General features: G+C 34.6%; 1 protein-coding gene across 5 annotated transcripts in view; it reads right to left on the reverse strand.

Moving 5' to 3' along the window:
- Window positions 1–20896, reverse strand: part of AdamTS-A (ADAM metallopeptidase with thrombospondin type 1 motif A) — a 328356-nt gene that overhangs the window by 164384 nt on the left and 143076 nt on the right. Inside the window, exon 1 of one of the 5 annotated variants that reach the window (XM_073963192.1) lies at window positions 14433–14508. The exons of the other annotated variants lie outside the window; for them this stretch is intronic. The gene's annotated coding sequence lies outside the window, so the exon portion shown is untranslated. Of the gene's footprint in view, window positions 1–14432; window positions 14509–20896 lie in introns of those variants that run through there. 5 annotated transcript variants of the gene reach the window in all.

Here is a 20896-nt window from a genome sequence, read left to right on the forward strand (position 1 = left end):
ACTATAAGAAATGTTCCGGCTCAGCTAGTAGTAGTAGCAATAATGGGCGGCTAAGGGGTATATTTTTGCATCTAAGGTTATTCAAATTAAAATGCATCTGGCAAAGTCTATACAATGGCCAAAGTTTGTTGTTTTTATCTGTATTAATAAATTTAATTTCATAGTCATAATGAAGTCAATAAATTTTAAATGATTTGCTGCTAGTTATGGAGAATAACAGCAGCAGGAGCAGTCGTGTTAATCATTAATTATTTTATTAACCCCGAACATAAAGACATCTCAAGTTAAAACAATTTGCCAAATGGGAGATTTTTCTGTGACCAAATGCTTGGATAATTTGCTTTTATTGCCACAGCTGAGATCAGAGCTTATAATATAGAGGTATTTTAAATGCCGGATTATTGACATAATTGGGCCAATCAGATTGAATGCTTTTTATGGTCATTAAGTGAACAACAAACTGCCATGACTTCACAATCGGCTTCTTGATCATTTGATAGATCAGTTTTTATCCTTCTAACAAATCGAAAAAAAAACTTATTGATATTTCATCGAAGATGAGACTGGAAAATCATTGTGATGAACATGTCCCCAAAAAAGGATAACAATGACAAGTCTTAAAAATTTTGTTCATTGCTGTGCATGAATAAAAATTAATACTCAATGTCATAAAAATTAATGTAAATATCAAATTATGGTAATCTTAACAATCAAACAAGCCAATAACATTAAATATTAACATGAAATTTTGTGAATAAATATGTCATTTATTTTGACACTCTTGAAAAGGAAGAACATTTCAAAATACATTATTTTTCAAACACCAAAAATATATTTTTTTTTGCAAATTGCTTTAGTTGGCAAATCACAAATTGCGACATACTGAAATATTTGCAAAGTGACAAAATGTCACTTTAAAAGTGAGTGAATGTTGAATGGACAAAAATAGGCAAACAGTATCGTAGCAACAAATATGAAAAAAAATATAAAACCTTTGTGTAAGGAAATCAGCGTTGCAGTGAAACAATTATTTAATAACAAAAAAAGCTAAAGACATTTAAGTCGACAACAAGGTGCTCTATTGAACAAAATTTTGGACTGGAAATCAGAATGCAAGTACGTTAAATGGCTATAGGTCTGTTTGATCATTCGACTAGTTTTTTCTCCATCCTTTCTTGTCCTGTAAATTACACTCTCTCCATTTTCCTCGTCTCTACTTGGCGATCTGTCTATAACAATGGCAGCTGTGTATACTATAACCTACTCCCAACTTATTACAATAATAAATACGTTAATAGGGATCAGCCGGCTTTGCCGACAGAAATAAAAATTCAATCTGCAACATAAAAAAGCAATAAACCCAATATGGTAAATTTTTCCGAACGGAAGTCTTTAAATATTGATTTTGAACTATACCAATATTTTACTTATACCAACAATTTGTGCCACAAAACTGGTTGCAAGAATTGACGTAAAGCTCGATTATTGTCGCATATTTTTTTGCTTTTGTTTTTTTTTTTTTTTTTTTTTGGAATATCCTTATTGTATTATCTGTTATCCCTCGTTCAACAATATAAAGGTTCATTTCGCCTATGTTTCGATTAAGGGGCTGTAGCCATTTATTGAGCAACCAAAAACAAATTTTTCATAATTTTTTAAAAGAAACTAATCATCTAATCATCTTGAGCTCGTTTTGTGATTTTTTTTTTTTTTTTTTTTTTGAAAAATATTGCATAATTTTGTGACAAATGCAAGCCTACGAAACACTGTTTTTATTAAAGCAGTTTGCGGTGACCAAAATGAATAAACCGATCAGCATATGTAGTGGGATTATTAAGAACCGAATAATTTTATCCTTTAGCAAAACAAAATTAAAAATGCCAATCTACAAAAAAAGCAAAGAAGTATCAATCGGCTTGGTCGACAGAGATATACCATCAGCCTCGGACCTAAAGAAAAGAAGAAGTAATACGTCTGACGTCTATACAATACGATGTACAAAGTTTGGACCAATTCGGTTAATCCCTTCGAGGATTATCTTACATACTACCCACTTTACTTGGTGCCAGCAGCCTTTTTTGGAACCTTTGGACCATTATCTCAAGAAGTAAGGACTTGCCCCTGAAAAAAACATGTACATTCGTAATGGGGATAGCGACAAAAGCCAAAGGCATTCGAAGTCCAAATTTCCGATTCGGCTGATCCGTCCGAGAGTTATCGTGCGCTCCACACGGTGTGCCTTAACCAAATTTAAATGGAAGGTGCTTACACCTGGGAAGTTTTTGCAGATTCTGAAACTACAATGCTCATAGATGAGAAATATCAATAAACAAAAAAATCGCCGGAGGGATTTTTAAATAAATCGCGATTTAAGTTCACATTTTTAGGGGTTCTTTAGGTTTTCACGACTTTGCTTGGAAACCGCGAGACCTATGTAAATGAGCCTAAAGAAAATGTTGTAGCTGTGAAAATTCTCCACCAGATTGACCTTACTGATATTTTCGTCGGTTTTACCGTTTTAGAGATACAGAAGTTCAAGTTGAGACAATGCACTGACTGTATCGCCCCTTTATAAAACAATATCATGAAGGGTGCGCCTTAACTAACTTTTAATGAAAAACGCTTACACAGGGGACGTTTTTGTGAATTCTGAAACAGCAATGTTCATAGATGAGAAAAATCTCAAAACTAGAAAAAATTGATGTAGGGATTTTTAAATAAATCGCGGTAAAAATTCACATTTTTAGGTGTTTTTTATGTTTTCACGATTTTGCTTGGAAACCGCAAGTCCTATCGGAATGGGACTAAAGAAAATGTTGTAGCTGTGAAAATTCTCTATAAGACTGACCTTTAGGTCTTTTCGTAGGTTTTTCCATTTTTGAGATATAGAGGTTCAATTCAAATTTTTAGGTTTTTATCTTAAGTCTTCAAGATTTTGCTTGAAAACCGCAAGTCATGCCAAAATGGGACTGAAGATAATTTTGTAGCTGTGAAAATTCTGTACAAGGTTGGCTGATTTATTTTTTCTTAGGTTGTACAATTTTTGAGATATATACGTTTAAGGTGGGAAATTGCAGTCATAACATTGTTTTATAAGAAGACTTGTCCCAATTTGAATTGTCCCAATTTGAACTTCTATATCTCAAAAACGGTAAATCCTACGAAAATATCATAAAAGTCTATCATGTGGAAAATATTCACAGCTACAATATTTTCTTTAGGCCCATTTACATAGGACTGGCGGTTTCCAAGCAAAATCGTGAAAACCTAAAGAACTCCTAAAAATGTGAAATTAAATCGCGATTTATTTGAAAATCCCTCCGGCGAATTTTTTTATTTCTTGATATTTCTCATCTATGAGCATTGTAGTTTCAGAATCTGCAAAAACTTCCCAGGTGTAAGCACCTTCCATTTAAAATTAGTTAAGGCGCACCGTGTCCAGCCACTACACATGGTGTCATAGGGGTATTTTAAACTATTTTCTCGGGAAGTATGGACTTTCTACTGAAAAAACATGTACTGCCGTAATGGAGAAAGTATAGACTTTCTATAGTCCATATTACAACCTTATCTATGTCCTGTAGAAATATTACGACACGAAAAGTTTGGACCAAATCGGTTACTCCGTTCAAGAATAATCGTGGGCACAATTTTTCCGAACATTTGCAAACTTTTGTGGGGGAGGTACCAGAAGGAGTGGACCGATATTACCCATGTTCGAGCTTAAACTAAGTTTGGACAAAATATTACGAAAGCCAAATTTTGGACCGAATCGGTTGATCCGTTTGAGAGTTATCGTGCGCACCAGCCAGCCAGACGGACGGACATGGCTAAATCAACTCCAAATTGTCTGAAACACATTTCGTCCAAACATACTTGGGGTCACATTTTGCCCGTATGAAAGTGTATATACCCTCGTTAGCATAAATGCTGAGGGTATAAAAATATATATTTAAAAACATTAAAAGAAAAGAACCGTAGACTTTTGAGTTGACTACAAAGCTGTGGACAAAATCACCACAAAAAATCAAAAAGTATCAGCCGGTTGAGCAGAGAGAAATGTACTCCCTATTTCAGTAATAAATCCGAATATATTTTACTAGTGTAAGAAGAGTATTGCTGCATTAACCGATTGCGGAAAGTGAATAGCAATAGCAATTTTAATGGAATAGTGTTGGACTAACTGTTCAAGTACCTATGATCCCTGGATATGCTAGCCAAATGTTTTCTAACAGAAATTACAACGGTCATCGCTAATGCTAACTAACACCACAACTGGGTTAACTACATATGTCAGAACTCAGGGGTATATATTTAAAACTTGATGAGAAAATTAAATTAAATTTGCGACTGACCTTGAACAAAAAAATGTTCAAACTATTGAAAGATGTGGACGTGACGACATACGTAATTCTTGCAAATTTTTGGAAAAGAAATATATCGTCTGCTCCGTCGGAAAAGGTCGTAAGTCCCTCTCAATAAATTTTTCAGGAGGAAGAAAAAACATTCCAGCGCTTTCTGTATTACAGATTTTATTAGTGTGGTAAAGGCAGTATTCTTCGTTTATTTATTCCGCTTCAATACCTGTACTTTGTTTGACAATATTCCGTCGCGTTTGGGAGATAATTGGATGTCTTTGGACTTACGACCTTTTCCTTGTACAGTTTGGTATTTTTGTAGGGACTTACGACCTTTTCCTACAATTTACGGACGTTTTTAAATAAAATATTTATACTTTACAAAACAATGTAGAAAGGGTATTATAAGTTTGTTTTGTCCAATATTCGTGTAACATTGCGAAGTATTCGTCGTAGACCCCCTCCCCTTGCCATTTTTTCATATATTGACGAGATAAAACGATCTAGCTATGTGTGTCCGTCCATCCATTTACAATTGTAATAAAACACCAGGCCTCAATTTTGGACCGATCGTCACGAAATTTTGTGGAGAGGACGGGTTCTGACCAGAAGTGACCCCATTAGATGTTGGTTATGATCGACAGGTGTGAAATGGACCAAACCCACAATTTTTACCCGACTTTGTAGCTGTCCTGTAGATCGCAGTAATATTCCGATCGGAGCGAAATTTTATGAATGATTTGAGTTTAAGACAATGAATAAGCTTGCAATTTAACATGGTGATGAGATAATTATTAGCGGGTTTAATGGACCAAAACTTTTGGGTGAAATCTTATATATAAAAGACAATGTTTGTATGTTCCGCATAGACTCAAAAACGACTGAACCGATTTTTTTTGAAAATTTCAGAGAATATGCAAGGAACAACCGAGTTGAAATAGGCTTTATATTTTTTGGAAATTCGGAGGGCCGGGGCCGGCCCTATTTTTTAAAAAACGCTTTTTTGCAAAAGTTATGAAAGTATCGGTCAGAAAATTAATTTGCGATGCAACGGTTGTTGAATCTCCGACCATAAGTACTTATTCCATGTAATTTTCAGATTATTTACAGGGATGTACCTTGGTGGAAGTAGGCTATATATTTTGTTGAATTTCGGAAGAGCGGGTTAAACCTGTGCCCTATTTTTTTTTTAAATGCGCTATTTATATAAAACTTTCGAACGATTCCGTTTCCCCAATCCTGGGTACATATTTTAGCAATAATACCCGACCACTTTTTTAAATACGCTACAAATCAATGGATATACCAGATGTTATGCATAACGAAGCATTGGTCTTATTGGAAAGCAAGTGTTTAGATTAGAAGGCAACATATCGATAGCTATAGTTTCATCAGGTATATAAGATACATTATAGGAAGGTGGACACCAACATTTCTGAAGATTTTTATACCCTCCACCATAATATGGAGGGTATAATTAAATTCGTCATTCAGTTTGTAATATATCGATATATTCAGCGGAGACCCTATAAATTATATATATTCTTGATCAGAGTAAAATTCTAAGTCGGTATAACCATGACCGTTTGTCCGTCTATTCAAATTAAGATACAGCTCACAATTTTTAAGATAGATCTTCGTGATATGGTATAGAAGTTTCTATTACTTCTAGGATGTTTGGTACCTCCCGATTTCCGGTATTTTGAAGGTGTGTCCTCAATATTCCTCTTTGTTTGGGGTATACAACTTTCTCCCATGAATTTGTCTATATAGGTCCACGCCTTCATATAGCCAAACAGAACGATGCCTCCCGAATTTCGGTATATTGAAGGTTAGCCACAAAATATAATTGACATAAGAAAGGGTAACATAAACTGTTTCAAGGGCCAGCAACGTGGACCGGTTCGGCTAATATTTAATATAAGACATGACACGTTGTACTTATGACCTTGTATTTTTGCCTTACGACCTTTTTCCTTCAATTAAATTTCATGATTATTTCCGTTAATGTACGTGGTTTCTTAGCTACATTGTAATCGCAAATAGTGTTCTTTTTTGTCTTCCCAAGTATTTCTGCCCAAATCCCTGCATGTTTTGTTTTTGTCTGCAAACCATGTAGAACCTTCAGCATGTAATGTCTTCCTGCGTTTAGAAAGTTTATCATATGAGCTTTCAGAATCATCGTGAAAACCATAGGGAACTAGACCTATGACACCATCGTCTAATTCCATTCCAAATTCATACTGATCTTTGTTAGCAAAACGCATGATGTATTCTTAGTTTAATAACATTTCAATCAATTAATATTTTAGAATCATTTAATAAGATAAAAATTGCACTAACCCGTCCGTTAGAAAAAATTGCTTTATTGAATTCAGAATGCAAACTCATCTCGTTATGTGAATAAATGCCCCTAGAGAAACTACAAATTACCAGTTGATAAAGTTTAGTAAGATATACGACAGTAAAAACAGTAAAAATTTTGATTTTTTTTACAAATTTTTCAATATATGAGGTATTTGAACACATACAGCATTCCAATTTGTATCAATTAAAAGGCCAGAAGTCCATCTTTCATAATCAATTCGTTTATAGGGGAAAATAGATTTCAAATGTACATTTTCGTTGCAATATAGAAATTATCACATTTTTGTTCAAAAGTTTGGTCCACAGGCTCCGCCAAATATCATCCGATTATCATCCAAAGGTGTAGGCTAGTTCTTTACATTGTACCCCAACCATGGATGACGTTAAACATTATATCTGAACTGCATTCGCTGTAGTATTCTTTTAAAGTGTACATTTTCCTGTGGACTTACGACCTTTTCGTACCGACAAGGGCAGAACATATAGAAAAACGCGACATACAACCATTTTCTTGGTATCATACGACGTGTTTTGACTTGTACTATCATTCTGTAACAAAAACGCGGTTTCCAAAAAAAGTGGACTTACGACCTTTTCCGACGGAGCAGACGATATATTTTTTTAGTTGGTACGAAACTTTTTTTAGAAATTTATTTTTTCATATGAAAAGTCTCACCTGCCTAAAATAACATTCAATCCATCAACCGCACAAAACACTTTGATTTTTTTTAAAAAAATACTATGAAATGAAAAAAAAAAAGAAAAAAAACAACTTTTACTTTTTATGATATATGAAATAAAGTTATATATAATATAAAGTGATATATGTAATAATATAACGATAACTTACAGTGACTTCAAAAGTTTTTTCAAAAGTTCTGAAAAATAAAAACTTTAAAAGTTTTCTGTGCGGAAGCTTTTATCTAATCACTTTAAAATTAAGATTTTATGTAATTTTAGGTAAAAACTCATCAAAATGTCATAAAGTCATAACCCAAAATAAGATCCACTTCCATAATGGCCTTTGTCGCTCCATTCCTTTAAGTAACTCCTGTGCAACACTATTGAATTTTAAACCTAATTCACATTTTTGTCGGCAAGTTCAAATGTCTAAAAAGGACTACAAAATTCTAAATAGGCCGTAAAAACCTTCGATCTGTCCGTAGATGAAAGTTTCAATTCACATAGGCTGAGTGTATATCTCTGTCGGCAAAGCCGACTGATACCTTTTTACTTGTTTTACAAGAAATCAACCAAAGCTTTTTTAGAAATTTATTTATTTTTTTTTTCATATGAAAGGTCACACTTTGAACTACTTCTGGATTTTATTTTTTGTGAAAAAATATTTTATAGTTTTCTGACAAATAAAAGCGGTGCCCACAGTAGCTCAAAAACGAAATAAATTATGAAGCACATAATAATCTTTTGATTGTAACGAAAAAAATGGACAGTTTTTCACTATAAACCAGCGATTTTTTTAATCTCTCGCTTAAGGACGAGATTTTTAAGAATGTAATAATCCCACAAAAACAAATGAAGATCGGATCATCCGTTTTCGAGCTACAGTTGGTACCGCTTCCAAAATTTCATATCCAGAAAACGGCGTTTACAACTTCGATGTTATATACAAATCACAATTAATTTTTCTCGTCCTTCGCTCATATCAATTTAGTTCCGATCGACTTCGATATTTATGGAATGCAAGTGGCTAAAAGCCCTTCATCATGAATGTTACATTCATAAAAATTCAAGGTACGGTTAGGAATGTAGTAAGAGTATTTTATTAATAAAAACCAAGGGATTGGAACCAATTTATTCAAATATGTGTATTACCAAAAAAAGTTTTCGGAATTTTTGAATTGTGGCTTTAAAAGTCTCAAAAAAGTGTCTAAAATTTGAAGCAAATGTAAAAATTATACTGTCGTAGTATAAGCCGCGAAGACCACCCGTTGTAAACTTTTCAAAACAATCAGATCCATGTTCTTAAACTGCACATTTTCGAAAAATGTTGAAACTTTGTGAGTGGAACGATATAGCCCATTTTCGAACCTAAATTAATTTAGAGAGAAATACTGCGATCAACCAGTGATGTACGGAGGGTATTTTCGCTCAATGATATGGGACCTACTTTTTATTGCCGAATTCAAACGACGCACAGTGGTTTCAGTCATTGGCCAAAAATAAAAAAAAAACTGAATGTCAAATTTTTGGTACAACATTCGGCAACTCTGATTGCTATGACATGAAACTTTCCAAAAGTGTATTTGTATTTGTTTCATTCCGAAGGTACTTCTCTAGAATAGATTCAAAAGTCAGAAGATGTGACTTGAAATGTATTGCAGTGAATACAACTTAAAATTTAAGTGCAAATACAAATCGTCAAAATATCTTGAAATAAATTCGTATTGAAAAATAATTTAACGTATTTGTTAAGAAAAGGCAATAGCTTAATTTTTATCCAAAATATTGTTCTTACGTGTTGGGGAATTGTAGTTAGCTGTATGTTTTCTTAGTAAACTTTGTAATACCAATTCGATCATATACTTATATTAGACCTATGGGAATATCTTTCTAATATAGTTCATGGATTAAAGATCTAGTGCCTGGTGGGTCATAGACTTAAGCTGCCCCAGAATAAGGTTTCTGTGAATATATTAGGATATAACTCTGTTACCTGACCACGTACATTAATATAATTGGCATCAATGGAAAGGTCAAGAGGTCTTCTTCCAAATATGACTTACGTGGCGGTAAAAGCTTTCCAGGAAGAACGTTATAAGATCTATATTAATAAAAAATAATGAAAAAAATTAGCTGCAGTGTTTTATTTATAAATGCAATAAAAACTAGTCAATAATATTTCGCTTATCATCAATAAGTATATTCTTCTTCACCCAAAGTCATGTACTACTATGAAAAATACGAACAAAGCCATCTTATATTGATCAATCTCACAATCGTTGTAGCCAATCGGAATGTCAGGATTGTTAATGGGCAAAGGATAGTTTATACAAAAGCGGAAGTGCATGGAAAGCTGAAGGCCAAAATTAACGCCCTAATTAAAATAGTAGATATAAGGGTTACGGCTTTTTAACCTTTTTCTCAAAAAACATTTCCTGTAACGGAAATGAATGAAATTTCACCTATTAATGACTAAAATAACTTTTATTCTATTTAAGTATTACAAAAAAGGTCGCGCACAAACTATTTTGAAAAAACTCTGAAAATGATGATACTATGAAATAATTTTTAATTATTTCCTATTGAACAAATGAATGATCTTTTGCCTATTATTGCTATAATAACATTTACCTCGAATTGGGTTTAATGGTTGGGTCCGTTGAACTTCAATGCAAAACGAAACACATGTTTGTGTGAAGAATTTTTTAATCGGCTCCAAAAAATAGTTTTTAGATTTTTTATGTAAATGGCATTATTATTAGAATATAAAAAACATAAAAATCAATATATTTACGAAAAACCTAACTAAAAATGTTACTAATTCATTCCTATGATGCTTACCTAAATAATTGCACGTGCGTTTGTTTCAATTTGAAATACAGGTATTTTGTTTTTGTTTTGAGAAACGCACACGCAATAATTTAGATAAGCCCCATTATAATTATTTTTTTCTTAAACTATCGTCACATTATGCGAATAATTAATTTAAGTCTATTTCTCTGAGATTTTTTTATTTATTTATTTTTTTTTATTGAATTATTTTTTTGGTTTTGCCGCTGTAATTTTCGTCTGAAATATAACAAGTACTTTGGTTGTAGTTTGCATAGTTTCTTATATTTGAGAGACATTTAAAACTTTTTTTCTGCGGTGACATTATTAGACGCAGGTGATTCTTCCTTTAATGTATGTTCCGAGGCAATGGGAAATAAATAATCATCACTAATTGTTTCATTATGTGATTTTTTACGAGATTAAAAGCCACATACATATATGGTTTTTTTTTAACGAAAATCGAAACAAAATCTATTATTTTTTGTTACCGCAAACCGAAACAACGCAAATCGAGGTATTAGTGTATTCCATATAAATATTGAAAAAGGTCCCGCACAAACCACTTTTTATTGATATGAAATATAAATTAAAATTATACATGATATAAAATGATATATATCGTCACCATAAATGCCCGAAGTCGTATCTCCAAAAAAGTCAAAATTAGTTTTTTGATTGAATCTAATACATTAGACTAAAATGCATGCTCTTGCAAAATTTCAAGCTTCTACGTTAAAAAATAACGATCCTATTCAAGAAAAGGCATTTCGGAAAATGTCATAACATTGCAGATTTTGTTGTAATGACGGATACCAAAACCAAGTTTTTCCGCGGTTTCGATTTCACTACTTACTCCCATTCGTATATTATTGATAGTATTCCATATACTCGCCTTCATAAAATAAATATTCCATAAAACGGTTTTTCATTTTATAACGTTTTTAGCTTCTCCTGAGAAATTATTATCATGTTAGTTACGACTTTTGGCATTTATAATGACGATATGTAATAATATGATGATAATTTAATCGTGTTGCTCCAAAGCTTTTTTTCACTTATATATCTGCTTATAGAGACTACAAAGGTTTGTCAAAAAAGCTCATATAGAAAATTTTTCAAATGACTTTGTGCGTGAGATTTCTTTATAGAATCACCTTATACAGTCGAAATCGCTTATTACGTCGGCCAAGGGACCGACGGAATTTGTCGCTATAACCGATGTGTCGTTATAAGCGATACGGCTATAAAGGGCCCCAGAGATTTGGGACTTTTGGATATCGTCGTTATAACCGATATGACGCTATAAACGACGACGTTATAAGCGATTTCGACTGTAATTAAGATTATATCTAATCTTAGGTAAAAGCTCATCAAAGTATGATAAAGGGATACGAAGATGTAAAAAAGTCATAACCCTAGTAGACATATTTTAAATGTTTAAGAAAATTGTAGCTTCGCCAAATATTTACCATTTATAACCAGTTTGGAATCTGCTTTCAAAAACCGTTTATAACCAGTTAAAGTTTTTAGGCTCACGGACTTTTAGCTAATGAGGGTTTTCAAATATGCGCCTAACAGAAATAATGGTTTTAGACGCTTGGATGACGAAATCGTTCTCAGAAAATTTGGAGTTGATTTAGCTCTGCCCGCCTCTCCGTCGGTCGGTATGATAGCCTGCCTGGCTGGTGGGCATGATAACTCTAGAACGAATTAACCGATTTGGTCTTCGGTCCAATCCTTCCGGTATCCAGCTTTTCTAGCCTAGGGATTGCTGGACCCTAGCTGCTTTCGGCCATAATATCCCAAAACTCAAAATAAAAATATTACTGTGACCAACTACAATGACTGCTTGGTACGACAACTATCGATTCCCAAAATTCCATATTTCAGAGTTCTAGTTTCAAACTTTTTTCTAACACAGTATTTAGTACCTTTAAGTATCGCACATCAAGACATCAAACGTGACCGACATTTTAAATTTCCGAATTCCAAATTTTCTAATTTGCAATATACCATGCTACAGCATTCAATATCTATCAGTGTCAACTTCGATTTTTCAAAAATTCGTTATTATATCATCGCCAAACAGCTACAGTGGCTAACATTCCGAATTTCAGAATTCGAGCGTTTCGTTAAATACAATAACACAGCATGTAGTACGAGGGCGGTTCGGAAACTTCTTAGCCTATCAATGAAAGAGAATAGTTAGTTTTTTAAAAATATTTTTATTTTTCAATATAATCTCCTGAAACTTCAATACACTTAGTCCAATGTTTTTCTAGCAATTCTATCCCTTGATTAAAATAGTTTTACTCAAGGTCTTCAAAATAGTGGTTTACAACTGTAATTGCATCTTCATTTGAGGTAAAACGCTTGCCAGCAAGGATTTTTTAGATTTGGGAACAACTAAAAGTCACTGGGACCTAAATCAGGAGAATAAGGTGGGTGGTCAAGCAACTTGTACTTTAATTCGTTGATTTTAGCCATTGTTAAAACACTCTTGTGCGCTGGTGCGTTGTCTTGATGAAAAATTATTTTTTTGTGTTGTAAGCCAGGACGTTTTTTTCGAATTTGTACATTTAATTGATCCAAAAGGTTGCAATAGTACTCTGAATTTATTGTTTTACCCTTTTGCAGATAGTCAATAAAATACCTTTGAAGTACCAAAAACCCGTTGCCATAACCTTACCAGCCGATTGAATTGTTTTTGCCTTCTTTGGGGCACTTCCTCCAGCTTCAGTCCATTGTTTGGATTGTTCTTTTGTCTCTGGAATATAGTGGTGTATCCATGCCTCATCAACAGTTATGAAACGACGCTTAAAATCCATTTTATTTCGCTTAAAACGATCCAAACAAGCTTGAGAAATGTTCATTCTTATGCGTTTTTGACCGACTGTTAACAAATGCGGCATCCATCTTGCAGAAAGCTTTTTCATCTTTAGTTCTTCATGCAACATTAAATGGACTCGATCATTTGAGATGCCCATGATATTAGCAATTTCACGCACTTTTATTCGTCGATCAATTAATACCATATCATGCACTTTGGCTACAATTTCTGTTGTTGTTGCTGTTTTTGGACGTCCACTACGTGGTTCATCTTCAATGCTTGTACGACCACGTTTAAATTCAGCAACCCAATTTGTAACTGTTGCATATGAAGGAGCACTTTCACCTAACACATTCACCATATCATTATGAATTTCTTGTCCCGATAAACCTTTTTTATGTAAATATTTAATGACAGCACGCATTTCTAATTTTTCCATTGTAAAAAAATTGCGGAGGCGTCTTTTTTTAACACCTGTTTCTATATGAAGGAGTTGCCAGATCGAAACAAAATTTAACATATGTTCATAACAGAGATGGAAGTTTCCAAAACACTTAACTTTTTTCTGTTTGTACCGCGTTTTTTGTGCTAGGCTAAGAAGTTTCCGAACTGCCCTTGTAGTTTTTAGTATACTTTTAGTTCATTGCCATTTCGATAGGACTTGCAATTTTGAAAATCTAAAAATCTTAAAATTGTTATCTTTGGCATCGATTTATTTAAAAATCCCTGCGGCGCTTTTTTGTTTTCTTGATTTTTCTCATCTATGAACATTGATGTTTCAGAATCCGCAAAAACTTCCCAGATGTGAGCACTTTTCATTTAAAGTTAGTTAAGGTGCACCGTGTGTTCCAAACACAACAGTAAATTTACCATTCTAACAATTTAATTTAATTAAAATAATCTTTAGTTAAAAATATTTTCGCAATAAAAAAGTATTTCCAAACACAAAAATGTCTGTAAGACTTTCATCTTTTACCCTTCTTCCCTTATAAATTTTTCTATGTGTGATTCGTGGCCGGAAATAATACTTTTACCCTTAAATAGATGCAAAGTCCAGGGAGAGAGGTTTATGCTTTGCAAATTTTTCTTAAACTAAAAATTATGAAAGGTGGCTGGATTTCCATCGAGATTTTAGGCTTTCACCATCTGACAGATACAATGACCGGCTACTCGTTTAATGTTCTTTCGCCTTAAATCATTGCCGGACAGAGGAGTTATGTCCAAGCACCACTCTGCTTCTAAAATGGTGCTTTCATAAGGCCTATTAATTATTTTTAAGAAAAAATCTTGATATCTTATAATAAAAAAGGGCTATTAATTTATTTTAAGAAAATAATTTCACGTTGCCATATTATATCTCTTACCTGATCATATTCCTCTGGTTTTTTATCCGCAGGCTGGCAACGCCTTTGATAATATTCCAAAATTAAACGTTTACCGCTTTTCATTTTTGTCATGATGCCAGTGGTTCTGCTATAACTGATGCTCTTGCAGAAATTTTAAGTTTCTTGCACTTTGCGTTTTTTATGTTATTTTCAATTATTTTGTATAATTAATCATTTATATTATTTCATTTTAAGACACTTCACTTGTACTTTTTTGTGTGTGTGTTTTTTTTCGAAAAATTTTCATTAATAATTTGTTTAATACATTGCTATTTAAATATTCGCACATCAATCAATCAAAATACTATTTTGCACCTTTCGAAATGAAGAAACGAACCGGATCAATTTAAATATGCAAAGAAAGAACATACATTTTTAAACAATTCCCCCACCCACAACCAAAAACAACCCAAGAGCAACGTCACACTCATTTAAAACAAACACAGCAAAAACAAAAATCCAGGAACTAAACAAAGGCAACGTACAGAAGTTCAATGGCCGTTACAGATATTGGGTAGGCAACAACAACAACCACGCCAAAGGAATTTGCAAATTTTTTTCATTCTTTCTCTTTGTCAGTTGGATGGGTTGAATTTGACTTGACGTAGATACGTTAAGACAGACAAGCGGGCCATCATCACTCAAATGTTTTAACATGAAACATAATGAAAATATTTGCCAATTCCCAAAAAACCAACGAAGAAAACTCAGACAAAGATTCAAATAAAAAATCTTGTTTCAGGGATTCCATACTTTTCTTCTTTTTCTTCAATTGTTGCTAAGGTCTTTGCCTGGCGCTTAGATTCGCTTAGGTCTTCACAAATGTCTTGCATATTTTGTTGATTTTTTGATTTTGTGTTTATTTGCCTTGAAATCTTTCGGACACAGGTGACTGATTTTCAGCGTGTTTAAGTGGAATAATTTGGATAATGTTGTTGGTATCCAGAACGATATTTTTAAGAATCACAAATTATGTTATGCCCAAGAAAACAAGAATAAGAACAGAAACATAGAAACGAACTGCAACACCATGGTAAACAGTCAAAGACAAGCCCAACACTTCACCAACATTTTATTTCACTACAATTATTTCGAAAGAACATCACACAATATTCGCCAAATTTTTAGCATTGTAGTAACCGTTTTTTTATAACTTATGCTGCGGTCTTATTGTTACGAGTTATAAAATACTACTGCTGCTGGTGCATGACAGCAAAAGTCCTCCAGTCGCAAAAATTATGATTATCCCCACCAGCAGCGGCACTCTCGTTTAGCGTATAGCCCAAAATAAAAGAGAAAGAGAATACAAGCAGCGCAAGCGGCAAAAGCTTAACAAAGACGCTTGTACTGTGCATTACCGTAAGCTGGCTGCAATGACAACACGAATACAGTGTCGCTTTTGCGGGAGTGCTTATGCCCAAAAATAAACGCAAGAATTATGCGACAGAAAACCCGTACATGTATGACCGACGATGAGTTGCTTGCTCAACTAAATTTTATGATTTGTCATGCTGTTTTTTTTTTTTTTTTTTTTTGAGAAGTCCATAAATGGATTTTCGATGCTCGTATTGTATTTTATTCTTATGATATATTATTTATTCTTTGTGGTCCAACCTATGATCGGAAAAGAAAACCCCTCCATGATGACTTAGTTGATGACTAATATTTTGACCATTTTTATTGTTACATGGATTTTACAAATGTGAATTCCCGGGGGCTTGGGTAATCTGAAAGAAAGGTTGCTTCTATAGACCCTTTCCAAAAGAAGGTGTGCTTCTATAGACCCCTTCTCCAAGAAAGAAGAAAAGTGTGATTCTATAGAACCTTTTTGAAGCAAAGGGTGCTTCTATAGCCCCTTTCTGAAACAAAGGGTCCATCTACAGACCCTTTCTGAAATATAGAGTGCTTCTATAACCCTTTCCGAAATACAGGGTGCTTCTATAAACCCTTTCCAAAATACATGGTGCTTCTATAGACCCTCTCTGAACCGAGAGTGCCGGTGCAAATCATAATTTTTGTGACTGGAGGAAATTTTCTGCCATGCACCAGCAGCAGTAGTATTTTATAACTCGTAATAATAAGACCTCAGCTTAAGTTATAAGGCCCGCACAAATAAAAAACGGTTACTACCCTTCTGTAAGAAAGGGTGCTTCTGTAGACCCTTTTTAAGGAAATGTGGTTTCCATAGACCCTTTCTGAAACAAAGGGTGCTTCGATAGACCCCTTCTAAAACAAAGGGTGCTTCTATAGAACCTTTCTGAAACAAAGGGTGCTTTTATAGACCCTTCTCGAAAAAAGAGGGTGCTTCTATATACCCTTTCTGAAACAAAGGGTGCTTCTATAGACACTTTCTTAAACAAAGGGTGCTTTTATAAACCCTTCTTGAAAAAAGAGGGTGCTTTTATAAACCCTTCTTGAAAAAAGAGGGTGCTTCTATATACCCTTCTCGAAAAAAGAGGGTGCTTCTATATACCCTTTCTAAAACAAAGGGTGCTTCTATAGACACTTTCTGAAACAAAGGGTGCTTCTATAGACCCTTTCTAAAACAAAGGGTGCTTCTATAAACACTTTATAAAACAAAGGTTGCTTCTATAGACCTTTTCTGAAAAAAGGGTGCTTCTATAAACGCTTTCTGAAACAAAGGGTGCTTCTATAAACCCTTTCTGAAACAAAGGTTGCTTCTATAAACCCTTTATGAAACAAAGGTTGCTTCTATAGACCTTTTCTGAAAAAAGGGTGCTTCTATAGACCCTTTTCTGAAAAAAGGGTGCTTCTAAAGACATTTTCTGAAAAAAGGGTGCTTCTATAGACCCTTTTTGAAACAAAGGGTGCTTCTATAGACCTTTTCTGAAAAAGGAGTGCTTCAATAGGTCCTTTCTGAAAGAAAGTGTGCTTCTTTAGACCCTTTCCGAAAGATAGGGTGGTTCTGTCGACACTTTCTGAAAGGAAATGGTGCTTCTATAGACCCTTTCTGAAAAAAGGTTGCTGAAACAAAGGTTGCTTCTATAAACCCTTTATGAAACAAAGGTTGCTTCTATAGACCTTTTCTGAAAAAAGGGTGCTTCTATAGACCCTTTTTGAAACAAAGGGTGCTTCTATAGACCTTTTCTGAAAAAATGGTGCTTCTATAGACCCTTTTTGAAACAAAGGGTGCTTCTATAGATCTTTTCTGAAAAAAGAGTGCTTCTATAGGTCCTTTCTGAAAGAAAGTGTGCTTCTTTCGACCCTTTCCGAAAGATAGGGTGGTTCTGTCGACACTTTCTGAAAGGAAAGGGTGCTTCTATAGACCCTTTCTGAAACAAAGGTTGCTGCTAAGAAGCTTTCCGAAGGAAGGTGTGCTTCTATAGACGCTTTCCTAAAGAATGTGTGTCTCTATAGACGCTTTCCGGAAAAAAATGTGCTTCTAATTCTACCTCGACACTTGCTGATGACATGCTAACACTCGATCCATCCTAAGATCTAACATATATCGTCCGCTTCAGTTAATTCCAACATCTACAGTCCAGATCTATTTTTGACTCAGTCTTGCCCACATGAATTGCCCCAAAAGGCCCCTCTGTTACACAAAGGCCTTCAAATAACTCCCAGTTATGATTAGTGATCACATGGAGAGGTTGTTTCTGTTGTTGGTGGATGCGACATGTTGCAGTGTCGACAGCAGACAAGCAAGAAGCAAAAAGTGAACTGTAACCAAACAGGCAGACAGCCGACCGAAGAAATCTTCCATTCATAGGCATTATCATCAAACAAGAAGACAACAACAAACATAACAACAACAGGAGTAAAGACAAGAATAAAGAACAAGCAAACCATTTGTTTTTGTTGTTGTGTTTTGTTGGTTGGTTGGTTGGTTTGACCGAAGATCAAAGCACCACCTCTCATCATTAACGTGGAGGAGAATGTGATGGAAAGCGGCAATGTTTTAGCAGGGTAAAGAAGCATATTTTCAACTACAAAAACTAAACTGGATGGGTACTATTATCCAGTTATGCACAGTGGGCATACACATACATATTTTTAGATAAATAACACTATGGGGCGTTATCATACGCTCAGCCTATCGGTGAACGAGGTCATACACACTTCGATACGATCAAACATGTGCCTCAACGCTCGATCTTGGCGTCGCGTGCTCAGAGATGGTCTGTATGATGATTTTTTAGGTTTTCGACTGTCATTCATTTGTAAACGTCATAGAAAACGTATAAAAAGTAATAATCGTTATAATCTTCAAACAATTTCTGTTACCATCGTATTTTTCACCTAAAACTAATTCTGCAAGCCTGTCTTTGTTATTGAAGAGCCTCCGTACCTTTTTTGAAAATAAAACCATATTTTTATTAATATTTTAATTTTTGAAATAACTGCAATAAATGAACAATAACATGGATTACGCATTACGATTACTACAATATATTCTGAACACTACCACTACATTACGTATCATTTTTTATAATGAAAAATATCGATTTTTAGGATATAAAATTCGATTGTTTATTCTGTCAATAACCTTGGTTTTTGGCTAGGTTTACGACGTTTCAGACGGATGTAATATACGTCTAAAATGTATGTCAGATACGTCATAATTTCCGACAGATCATCTAGGCGGTTGCTATCGACTATGACTTATGTGATAGTTTAAATGTCTACGAACTCGCCGATAAAAAGGAGGTCCCATATCAATGAGCCATAAGTGTTTACATAGCTGAACTGGTGCACTTTTTCCATCTGAGGAATACGAACATATCCACCGCTAAATTCACTGCCACCATGTTCTCCAACTGTATGACTTAAATGAGGCTGCCTCTGAACATATTGATCGATGATGTCCCTATACCGACTACTAACTACCCAAGATGTTGACTGTAACGTTGCGAAGCATGTTTAAGTCGTCCCCGCAAGCCATTTGCTATTTGCGACAATCTCAGAAGTTTGAAAAAGGTTTCCAACATGAGTGTTTTTATCCCATATAAAATCCGTACGACGCAGCTCCGATCCGAATTGAAGGCACGATACCCAACATATGCCCTGCATGTGGATTGGGCCCGCACGATACGCTGCATTTGTTCAACTGCCCAGGTGTAACCACTCATTTGTCTCCTGATTTTTTATGGACGCAGTCAGTCTAGGTTGCAGAATTTTTGAATCTGGCACCAAGGAACCAGATAACTGTAAAAGATATACGAACGAATATATTTGTGTCGCTACAACAAATCGTGCTCCTCAATAAATTACAAAATAGGTTTTGAGATGTGGCCGAAATCTTACTTATTTCAAAATAAAAACATACATGAAGTTCCCCGAACGAATATGTCGGACAACGCCTTTGGGCGCCTCCTTGGCAAAGTTACAATACTAAGGGTTTTCGAGAATGGTTTCGATGCTTCCTAGGCACGATTACTATCGAATTGAATGATTCCCAAAATTACATACACCTCCAAGATGGACTATGTACATCCCAATATGTTGGACCACTCCTTCATACATCTCTCTTAGGGTGTTTTCAGAAATTTGTGGACCTTTTTGAACGATTTGGATTAAAGCTTAAGCTGTGTACATCCCAATATGTAAGACCACTCCTTCATACATCTCTCTTAGGATGTTTTCAGAATTTTGTGGACCTTTTTGGACGATTTGGATTAAAGCTTAGGAAGTGTTACTTAGGAGGTACCTGAAGGAATGTACCGACATAGTCCGTTTTGGAAGTGGATCTTATTTTAGGAGACATTCTTTTCAATAGACATCGCTCCCACCAGTCATTTTAGTTGGTCACCGTATAATTTAGAGTTTTTAAACCATAGTATCAGGAAGTGTAGACTTGCCCACGAAAAACATAATATTGATGTAAAAAGGGCAACAAGGAGTGCCTTTGGTAAAATTTTCCAAAAGATCCTAGAACAGACCTTAAACTGCACAAATATGTAGAACTTTTGTGAGGGAAGAAGGGAGTGGGCCGATATCGGGCCATTTTCGAACTTAAACTAACTTTTTGACAACATTTCGGACCATATTAGTTGCTCCGTTCAAAAGATATTGCGCGTATCGAAGATTTTTAAACTTTTGTGGGGGTGGTACCGCAGTAAGTGGAGCGATAAACACCCTCTTCGATTTTTGTTTATGATTCGCAGAAACATTACGATATGCAGCTACGCAAGGTGGCCATAGTGGTTTTTTACAGCTTTCTGGCCATTTTCTCAGGAAGTATTGACTTGCGATCTGAAAAAAGTTGCACCATGGTAATAAGGGCCCCGGAAACAGCCTGCTGCAAAAACAAAATCAAAGCAATTCGAGAGCACGCCCTAAACAGCAGTTTTCCGAAATTTTGTGTGAGATGTACCCGAATGAGTGGACCGATATAATCCATATAAGAACCTGATATTAAATCAATTTTTTTAAACAAACAAGTAAAAAAGTTTTAGTCGACATTGCCGATAGAGATATAC

This window comes from Musca autumnalis, unplaced genomic scaffold, assembly GCF_047663935.1.
Source record: "Musca autumnalis isolate F117 unplaced genomic scaffold, ASM4766393v1 scaffold_1, whole genome shotgun sequence".
NCBI lineage: Eukaryota > Metazoa > Arthropoda > Insecta > Diptera > Muscidae > Musca > Musca autumnalis.